Source organism: Elephantulus edwardii, unplaced genomic scaffold (genome assembly GCF_000299155.1).
Source record: "Elephantulus edwardii isolate Elephantulus edwardi_28Jun2011 unplaced genomic scaffold, EleEdw1.0 scaffold00010, whole genome shotgun sequence".
Classification (NCBI taxonomy): domain Eukaryota; kingdom Metazoa; phylum Chordata; class Mammalia; order Macroscelidea; family Macroscelididae; genus Elephantulus; species Elephantulus edwardii.
In genome coordinates, this window is record NW_006399760.1 from 1160847 (window position 1) to 1170721 (window position 9875).

General features: G+C 41.0%; 1 pseudogene; it reads left to right on the forward strand.

Moving 5' to 3' along the window:
- The first annotated feature begins 217 nt into the window (after positions 1-217).
- Positions 218-7504, forward strand: LOC102872082 (annotated as a pseudogene).
- The last annotated feature ends 2371 nt before the right edge of the window (positions 7505-9875 follow it).

Consider the following 9875-nt stretch of genomic DNA (forward strand, 5'->3'; position numbering starts at 1 on the left):
CGGTGCATAACAATAACAACAACAACAACAACAACAACAACAGCATAACTATGGGATGTAGAGGAGCTCTAGTAGAGTAGTCTGGAGGGAGTTGAGCTGTTTACTAAAAGGCTGTGTATCTCCATTAGTGTGAGTCCACTAGAGGCTCTGAGGGTGGAAGAGGAGTAGTCTATTCCCTTTGCAATTTGCTGGCCTGGATGTCCACTGGTGGGCCGACATGACCCTCTTGAGAGCAGTGAGTGAGCAAACGGTCAGGAGTCGCTTTAAAAGCAAATTTCAAAGACAACTGCACTTATTAGACAAACAAATAAATGTATTCTAAAGGATATGCATGTGTACCTGTGTTAACATAAAAGATGACATGGTCAAATCAGATGTACACAAATATAATATCTGCAGTTATAATTTTCAGAATATAATCAATCAAGTGGGTTTGAGTAGAGAGTGAAGCTGCCCAACCCAAAGACAGACAGTATGAATTCATCAGTTTCTCCAGAGGTGAACGATGGAAAGTTTCCCATGTGGTTTACAGTCTCTGAAACAGTGCTGGAAGGTTAGCTATAATTTAGTTTGACTCAACCACAATGACCTTGAGCTTGAATCAGTCAAGAGGCACAGGCCAGGCAGGGAGATGTTTGAAACATTGGCACCAGTATTCTACTCCCTTTCTTCTAACCTGAATTATATTATTTCTATAAGATATCACTTCCTCAAACAAACTGTGCAACCAGGGTGCTCCTTGCAGGCAAAGATGACAAAGCTTCATCTCACATACTTTGGAATTGTTGCTAGAGAGACTATTCTTTGGAAAGGGGCATCATGCTTGAAAAGGTGGAGAAAAAAATAGAGGGAAAAAAAGAAAATGTGGAGTTGGCAAAATAGAGGAAGACCTTCAATGAAGTAGATTGACACAGTGACTGCAGTAATGGGAAAAAATGTTTCAGAGGTGGTGAGGACGGCATAGGATAGAACAAGGTTCAAATCTATTGTGCATAGAGTCACTGTGGATTGTACTTGATGATACTTAACAACTAACAACATAAGAAAGCATCTCTATTTTATATTCAAGTGTACTTTTTGCTTTTGTCCAAAAGGTCACTCAAATTGTTAATTTTTCTGTCATCTCCCTCTCTGTTCTTTGTGGTTTTTTTAATGTGTCATAGAGTCAGAACTAAAGGGATGTAAATCATGTGGGAGGCTATTGATTGTCTTTCTCCTATGGAGGAGTTCGTGAATTTGAACCACATATCTTTGGAACTGCAGCACAATTTCTTACCACTAGATCACCAGAAATCAGGAAGTTAAGGAGCTGAACAGAAGATTACCAAGGGCAGTTCAAGTAGACAAAGTATAATGAAATGTAAAATCAAAAGGGACAAACTCACCCGGAATTTCTTAAGACAAAGGAACTGAAGAACAAATTCAAGCCTCAAGTTACAATACTTGAGGATACTGTGGGCAGAATATGGAATGATCCAGGAAACATTAAAAACAAAGATGGACTGAGTACAAACAGTCATTATACCAAAAAGGATTTGTTGACGCAGCCATGAAACAACATATGATCAAGAGACAATGGTAAAGAAAGAGGAAGTTCAAGCTTCTCTGTAAGAATTAACAAAAAAACAAGTTCCAGAAATTGATGAAATATCAATTAACATACTTAAAAAAACAAATGGTGCCCTAGTTGTGCCAAGAAATCTGGAGAATAACTACCTGGCTGATTGACTGGAATAGATCCATATTTGTTCCCACTCAAAAAAAAGGGATGAGTCAACAGAATGTGTTGAACGTGGAAATTGTCAAACTAAACCGCTGATATCACACACAAGCATAACCCTCCTGAAGATTAAAGACTGGAATAGTATATTGACAGAGAAATACAGGCCTGGTTTAGAAAAGGCTGTGACACTGAAGACATTATCACCAATGTCAACTGGATCTTGGCTGAAAGCAAAGAGTACCAGAGAAGTGTCTATCTGTGCTTCATTGACTATGGGATAACAACAAATTGTGGCTAACCTTGAGAAGAACGGGAATCCCAGAACACCTGATTGTGCTCTTGTGAAACATATATTCGGACCAGGAAGCGGTTGTCAGACAGAGCGAGGAAATATTGCATAGCCCCAGATCAGGAAAGCAGTGAGTGAGGGATGTGTCTTGTTTCCATATTCTTTCGACTTATGTGCAGAACAGATAATTTGGGAGGCTGGGCTTTTTGAGGAGAAATGTGGCATCAGGATTGGAGGAAGAATCATAACCTGTGTTATGCAGATGACACAACCTTGCTGAAACGGAAGAGGACCTGAGGCATTTGCTGCACAAAGTCAAGGACTGTAATCTACAAAAGGAATTGAAGTTTAACATCAAGGAAACAAAGATTCCTGCAATCACAAAGGCAGCAGTTTGAACCCACCAGATGCTTCACTGCAGAAGGAGGAGCAATCTCCTCCTATGCCAGTCGGATCTGACTCAATGGTACACAACAAAAAAAGGGGGGAAAAGAAAAAGAAAAGAAAAAAAGAAAACAAAGATAATAATTACTGGGCCAATTGGCAACACTGGGACAGATGGAGGAGAGATTGAGGCTGTTAATAATTTCAGCTTGCTTGAATCCACAATCAACATTCTTAGCACCACCAGTCAGGAAATAAAAAAAATGAATTGCACTGGAGAAATCTGCTGTCAGGGATCTCTCCAAAGTGCTAAAGAACAACAGTATCAGTCTGGAGACCAATATACACCTGAGTTAGGCCCTGTTGCTGTTGTTGTTTGGTGCCGTTGAAGTGAGTATTACTCATAGCGATCCTATGAACAAAAGATCTGAACCCTGTTCTATCCTGGGCATCCTCATACTTCTTGACACACAAGAGCCTATTGCAGCAGTTTCCATGTCAATCCACCTGGTTAAGGGTCTTCCTCTCCTTCACTGACCCTCCATGCTCAGCATCATGTCCTTCTCCAAAGGTGTCTCTGGTGTCATAAGCCCTAGGAATTGTGTTAATAAACCAAAGGCCATGCCTCGCTGGCAGTTGGAATCTATCAGCTCCTGAGGAAGAATCTCCTGCTCTGTGATCTACAGCCTCTGAAAACCCACTGGAAGGTCAGCTAGGAGTCAGTTCAGACCTGAAGGCAATGAGTTCACAGACTAGAGTTGCTATGTGTCAGAATGGACTCAACAGTAGTGGTTTTGTTTCTTTTTTTACTTTTATGCAATTTACTCAGCATGTTCCTGATATATATATCTATCTCAGGAGCCCGAGATCTATGTAGGAGTTTTGTACAGAATTTGTTGCTTCCACTCTGTAATTCTCTTCAAGAAACCCCTCCCTCTCTGGTTACTGTTGTTGCTTCAACTCTGGCCTTTTCTTCCTCAACCAGTAAGAACAGATTTCTGGTTAAATTTCAATAATATCAGGTGACACAAACTGGGTCTTACCTCTGGCTAAAAATGTTATTTATAAACCAGTTTAGAGTGCTGACTTAACAATTTCTGCCTTATTTTGATTACTTTACAATTTGTTCAAGGTGTTGTGCTTTTTAAAAAAGATATTTTCCTCATTAAGGCTTGTCTAATTGGAGCTATTTTCCATTTCATTCTCCACATAGGAGCCAGAATGATGCTTCAAGTCAATGAAGTACCAATTTCCTCCTCAGAACTAACCAATGACTTCATGTTAACTCTCAGAATTCAATTCTAAAGCCTCACTGTGGGATGAATTATCTAGCTTTTTCTGTTACACAAACCTCATTAGCTACCACTTTCTCCTTTAGTCAATGTGCCTGAGCCACACTCTTTTCTTTCTTTTAACAAAGCTCTACATTCTTGCTTTTCTGAGGACCTTTGCACTGGTGACACATTTTGCTACACTCTCCCAGATTCTATTACCTGCTTATTCTCATCTACCAGGTCTTGCTCAGCACGTGCATCTCTCCTGTTGTTGTTGTTGATTGCCTTGGAATTGAGCACGAATCATAGGGACCCCATAAACAAAAGGTCTGAAGCCTTTCTATAACTATGAACATTTATCAAAGGTCATAGAATTTCCAGAGGCATGTTGTTTAGGAAGTAGATGCCACTCCTGCAGGAAAACAAACGAATGAGGAATTTTTTTCTATTTCATAGCACAAATACCCAAATCTCTGGGGCACTCAAATTCACTGCAACATTATTCACAATAGCAAGAAAATGGAAACAGCTTAATGCCCATTAACAAACAAATGAATTGAGAAATTGTGGTACATTCACACAATGGAAGACTACGCAGTACTAAGGAGTAACAATTTTGTAAAATATATTGCTTGAGAGAGACTGGAGAGCATTTTACTGAGTGAAATATCTCAGTCACATAAGGAAAAATATTGCTTAAGGCCATTATTGTGAAAACAGATGATTGAGTCAGATGTGTATAAATGCTCAAAAGAGAAAGAAGAGAAGGGGAACAGAAAAAGGAGAAGGTGGGAAAATCACTGTCAGATGCAGAACAAACAATTGAGAAGACCATGGCCTGGATTAGATGCACCTTAGTCTTTAGGCTGACATAATTGCTCTTTAGCAATTTGGTTCTTGACAGCAGACTTCCCAGTGCAACTTGTCTTTTTATTGAAATAATTCTGGGAAAGGTGGAGGGTCAGAGGAAGAGGAAGGCTATCAATAAGATAGATTGACACAGTGACTATAACAATGGGTTCAAAGAGCTTTGTGAGGATGGCACAGGACAGAGCAAGGTTCATCTGTGTTGCTCATAGGGTCTCTATTAGTTGTAGTGGGCTCAATGACACCTTTCATCCACAGAAACATCATTTGAATAGATTATAATTTGATTTATCCATTCAACTATTGACATGTATTGGCTTGATTTCAGTTTTGAGTTATTATGAATTATGCTGTTGTAATTACTTCCATATCTGTGTCCTGGGATACATTTAAAAAATTTTTTTTATTATTAATTTCAATGAAAATTTACAGAGACTTTGGATTTCCATTCATTCATTGTTGCACTTCTCTCCCCCAACACCCCCAAGTACACTCCCCTCTTGGAACAGTAAAAGAAACATTCTTACATCGTTTTAAAATCCCTCCCCCCAGGTCCACTCCACTATGCAGCCTTCACTCTGGACTCCCTTCATGACAAAAATACCTAATCACATATCCCTTTTAAACAGTTTTCTCCCTTATTTGTTTCAATACAGTATACATTATTTATCCCATCTTTCTCAGTCTTCCCCCAACCCTGATGTCAGTCCTGTTTTACAACAGTGGCACTATGCAGTATTTGTCCTTTTTTGAGTGAGATACTTCACCCAGCATAATGTCCTCCAGGGTCACCCGTTTTGAATAATATTGCATGTGTTCCTTGTTTTTCTTTTCTTTTCTTTTTCTTTCTTTTTTTTTGCAAACACACGAGGTTTTTATTGGCGGAGCTCCAGGTCGACCCGTATCTCACACAGGAGACAGGGGAGTCGAGCCCAAACCGAGAAAGCAAGGGGTTTTTATAGAGGGTCTAGGGGTTCTTTGGTGTGGAGAATGCTCATTGGCTCTTCGGAAAAGCAGAAGTTCAGTCCTGGGTCAGCCACCTGCTGTTGATGCCAGTTAAGATACAGGATTTTCCCAGTAAGTGTTTGTTCACTTTGTGGTTAGCTAGTTCCTGGAACATAAACGGTTACACAAGATCAAAAAGTATAGGTTCTTACAACACTGGGTGGGGGATGTTCCTTGTTTTTCAATGCAGCGTAGTATTCCATTGTGTGAATATACCACAGATTCTCCATCCATTTGTTCGTTGATGGGCATTTAGGTTGTTTCCAACTCCTTGCTATTGTGAACAAAGCCATGATTAACATGGGTGTACATGTCCTGGGATACATTTTAAAGAAATATATAAAGGATACCTATTATTGGATATGAGTATCATGAATATCATGAATATTACTTGATGGTCCTAGTTTTACATAGTAGTTTACCAAATCATTATCCCACGAGCAGGTGATGAAATAACCTGCTGCTCCTATTCTGTGCCAACACTGGATTTTAGGGAGTTGTGCTGTGGCCTAGTGGTTACGGTATTGCACTGCTAACTTACAGTTGTCATGGGAGAAAGAGAAAGACGAACAATTTCCTACTGTATCATTTATAGCCTCAGAAAACTTGCTGGAGAGTCAGCTACGACTCCAACTCAATGGCAATGAATGAGTAAGTGATTGAAATTGCTAGATAAAAAAAAAACCCAAAAACCAAAACACCCCAAAAGGATTTTTGCTATTTCAATGAATATCTCACTGTTCTGAATTTGCGTTTTTCTGGCTGCTAATAAGGGAAATGGAAGGAGGAGTGGTATCCATTCCGTAATAGCTTGCCTCCGAAAACCCTATGAACCTGGAGAAAGGATGAAAGTCACACAAGTGTTGACGACTTTTGTTCATAGGGTCGCTATGAGTTGCCTACAACTCAACGGCACTTAACAACAACAATGAGGCAAAACACTTTTTCATTTACTTATTGGACATTCAAAAATCCACCTTTGCCTCTCGCCAGGTGTTCTCGCAAGAGTGACATGGTCTTTAAACCCGCGTGGCCATCTCTGACACACCGCAGTGGTGCCCAGGGAAGACAGGGCGACCTGGAAGTCCAACTACTCCCTTACGGTCATCCAACTTCTGGATTATTATCCGAAATGCTTCATCATGGTTGCAGACAATGGAGGATCGAAGCAGACGCAGCAGTTCCCATGTCCCTTCGCGGGATGGCTTTGGTGCACCTGGGCAAGAACACCACGATGCGCAAGGCCATCCGGGGCCTCTTGGACGTCAGCTCAGCCCTGGAGAAGCTGCTGCCTCACACGTGGGGAAACGTGGGGTTTGTGTTCACAAAAGAGAGCATCACTGAAATCAGGGACATGCTGCTTCCCAACAAAGTGCTGGCTGCTGCCCGTGCTGGTGCCGTCGCTCCATGGTTACCATGCTGGTCCAGAATACCCACCCGTCTGGGCCGGGAGAAGCCCTCCTCCTTCCAGGCTTAGGACATCACCAGAGCTACCATTGAAATCCTGAGTGATATGCAGATAACTAAGACTGGAGATAAGGTGCCAGGCTCAACATCTCCCCCTTCTCCTTTGGGCAGATCATCCAAGCAGGTGTTTGGCAACAGCAGCATCTACAGCCCCAAAGTGTTTGACATCACAGAGGAGACTCTGCACACCCGCTTCCAGTAGTGTGTCCATAACGTTGCCAGCATATGTCTGCTGATCGATTACCCAGCTGTGGCCTCAATACCCAACTAGATCATCAGTGGGTACAAGCTGGGCCTGGCTTTGTCCAGGCCCAGACTTAAACACACCTTTCCACTGGCTGAGAAGGTCAAGGCCTTCCTGGTTGATCCATCTGCATTTGTGACTGCTGCCCCGATGGTCTCACTGCCACTGCTGCTGTGGCCCCAGCCAAGGTGGACTCAAGGGGAGAGTCAGAGGAGTTCTACGAGAATGTGGGAGTTGGTCTCTTTGACTAATAACCAAAAAGCCACCAACTCTTCCAGCTTTGTGAAACAAAGAAATCAAGGCTGCCTTCTTTTAAAAAGAAAAAAAAAATTCCTCCTTTGGTAAGTAGTAAGTTTTAAAATTCATTTGTTATTGCTATATTTATTATCTTAAGGGAGCTTTGGTGGCCTAGTGGCAAGAAGCTGCGCTGCAATCCCAAAAGCATGGCAGCTGCTATGGGGAAAATGGATGGGCAATTTCCTTCTGTGCCTTTAACTGCCTCTGAAAACCCACCAGAGGATGGGCTAAGGATCGGTTCCAACTTTATGGTACACAAAAGCAACAACAGTTGGTTATGAAATTATTTCTCTATAGCTGTCCTTCTCTGTCTTATTGACATGTGAATTATTTATATAGGCAACATGTGAACCTAATGTTGTTTATAAACTTAGCAAATACCTTCTCCCACTGAAGATTTGCCTTTTTACTTTCCATTAGAGCTGATGCTCCCAAACAGGGCTTTGAAATACTGGTTCACAGTACTGTTCTGAAAGGTGGACCCTAAGCTGGGGTTAGGGTATAAGGTTTCTTTTTTATTATTATTAATTTTCATGAAAGTTTACTGAGATTTAGGGTTTCCAATCAGTCATTGTTGCACTTTTCTCCCTGCCCATCCCTTCCACCCCAATTCACTCTTCTCCTTGAAAAGTAAAATAAAAACTCTTTCATTGTTATACAATCCCTCCCCCCACGTCCACTTCACTGTGCAGCGTTCATTCTGGACTCCTGTCATGACAATAATACCCAATCATATATCCCTTTTAAATAGTTCTCTCCCTCATCTGTTTCAATGCGGTATACATCATTCTTCCCCTCCAGCGTATAAGGTTTCTTGAGGAGAATGCTTGAGAAAGGAGCTTGGGAATGGGTTGCTGTGGGAACACAATTCCAAGGTGACAAAGTGACCGTCCCCTGCCTAGTGGGAACCTCCAGGGCAAAAATTACTTGTGATGTTCTTTGGCAAGTGCTTCAAGTCCTCCTCATTTTTAGTGAGCAATGTTATATTATCAGCATGTTGCAGGCTCTTCCAATTCCGATGCCACATTCTTTTTCATGTGGTTCAGCCTTCTGAATTATGTGCTTGGTGTACGTATTGGATAGGTATAGTGAACGTGCCTTTCTTGATTTTAACCCAGTTTTTGTTTGAATGCCTTTTTCTTGGTCTACATAAAGGTTTCTCATGAGCACATTAGTAGGTTCTGGAATTCTCCTTCTTCTCAATATTATCCATAATTTTTTGTGCATAGTCAATAAGACACAAATATATTTTTCTGATATTCTCTGCTTTTAATCAAGATCCAACTGACATAAGCAATATCCCTTGTTCTGTTGTTTTCCGGTGCCACTGGGTGAACTACAACTCATAGCGACTTGACAAACCATGGATCTGAGCCTTGTTTTATCCTATGCCATCTAGTTATATCTGATATATTTGAATCCAAGTCATATGTTAACCTATATGCTTAAATGACTTCTTACTGACCCACCACATTTCCAAGCATGATATTCTTTTCCAAGGATCAGGTCCTCCTAACAACAGGCCCAAAGTAAGTGAGACAAAATTTCACCATCTTTGTTTCCAAGAAGCACCCTGGCTGCACTTTCTCCAAGATATATTTGTTTTCTCTGTTGGCAGTCCATGAGATTCATTACTCTCCTCCAATACCACACTCAAAGGCATTCATTTTTCTTTGTTTATCTTTAGTCATTCTCTAACTTTCAGATGCATAGCAAGTCATTGAAAAGATCATGGCTTGAACCAGACACACTTTGGCCTTTAAACTGATATTGTTGTTCCTAACATCTTAGAGAGGTCTCTGACAGTAGATTTACCCAGGGTAATACATTTTTCAATTTCTTGATTGCTAATGCCAAGTGTGTTGATTGTGAATCCAAGCAAGATTAAACTATTGACAACATAAATCTTCTATCTAGAATGGTGCTGCCTGTTGGTCTGGAGGTGAGAACTTTTGTTTTCTTGATGCTGAGATGTAATCCATATTGAAGTCTGTAGTTTTGGATCTTGGGCACCAAATATTTCAAATTATCTTCTCTTTCAGCAAGCAAGATTGTGTCATAGAGAAAGGATGCAGTGCTGATGCACACATTTCTTGCTTTTAAACCATACAGTGTTCCATTGCTTTGTTTGAACAATACCTTCCTGGTTTAAGTATGAGATTTGTTGTTGCTGTTATGTGTCATTGAGTTGACTAAAACTCACAGTGACCCTATGAACAATGGCTCTGAAACTTGCACTATCCTGAGTCAACCCCACCATCTCTGACACACCTACCTCCATTGCCACAGTCACTGTGTCAAATGTCATGCAGGATATTCCTCTCC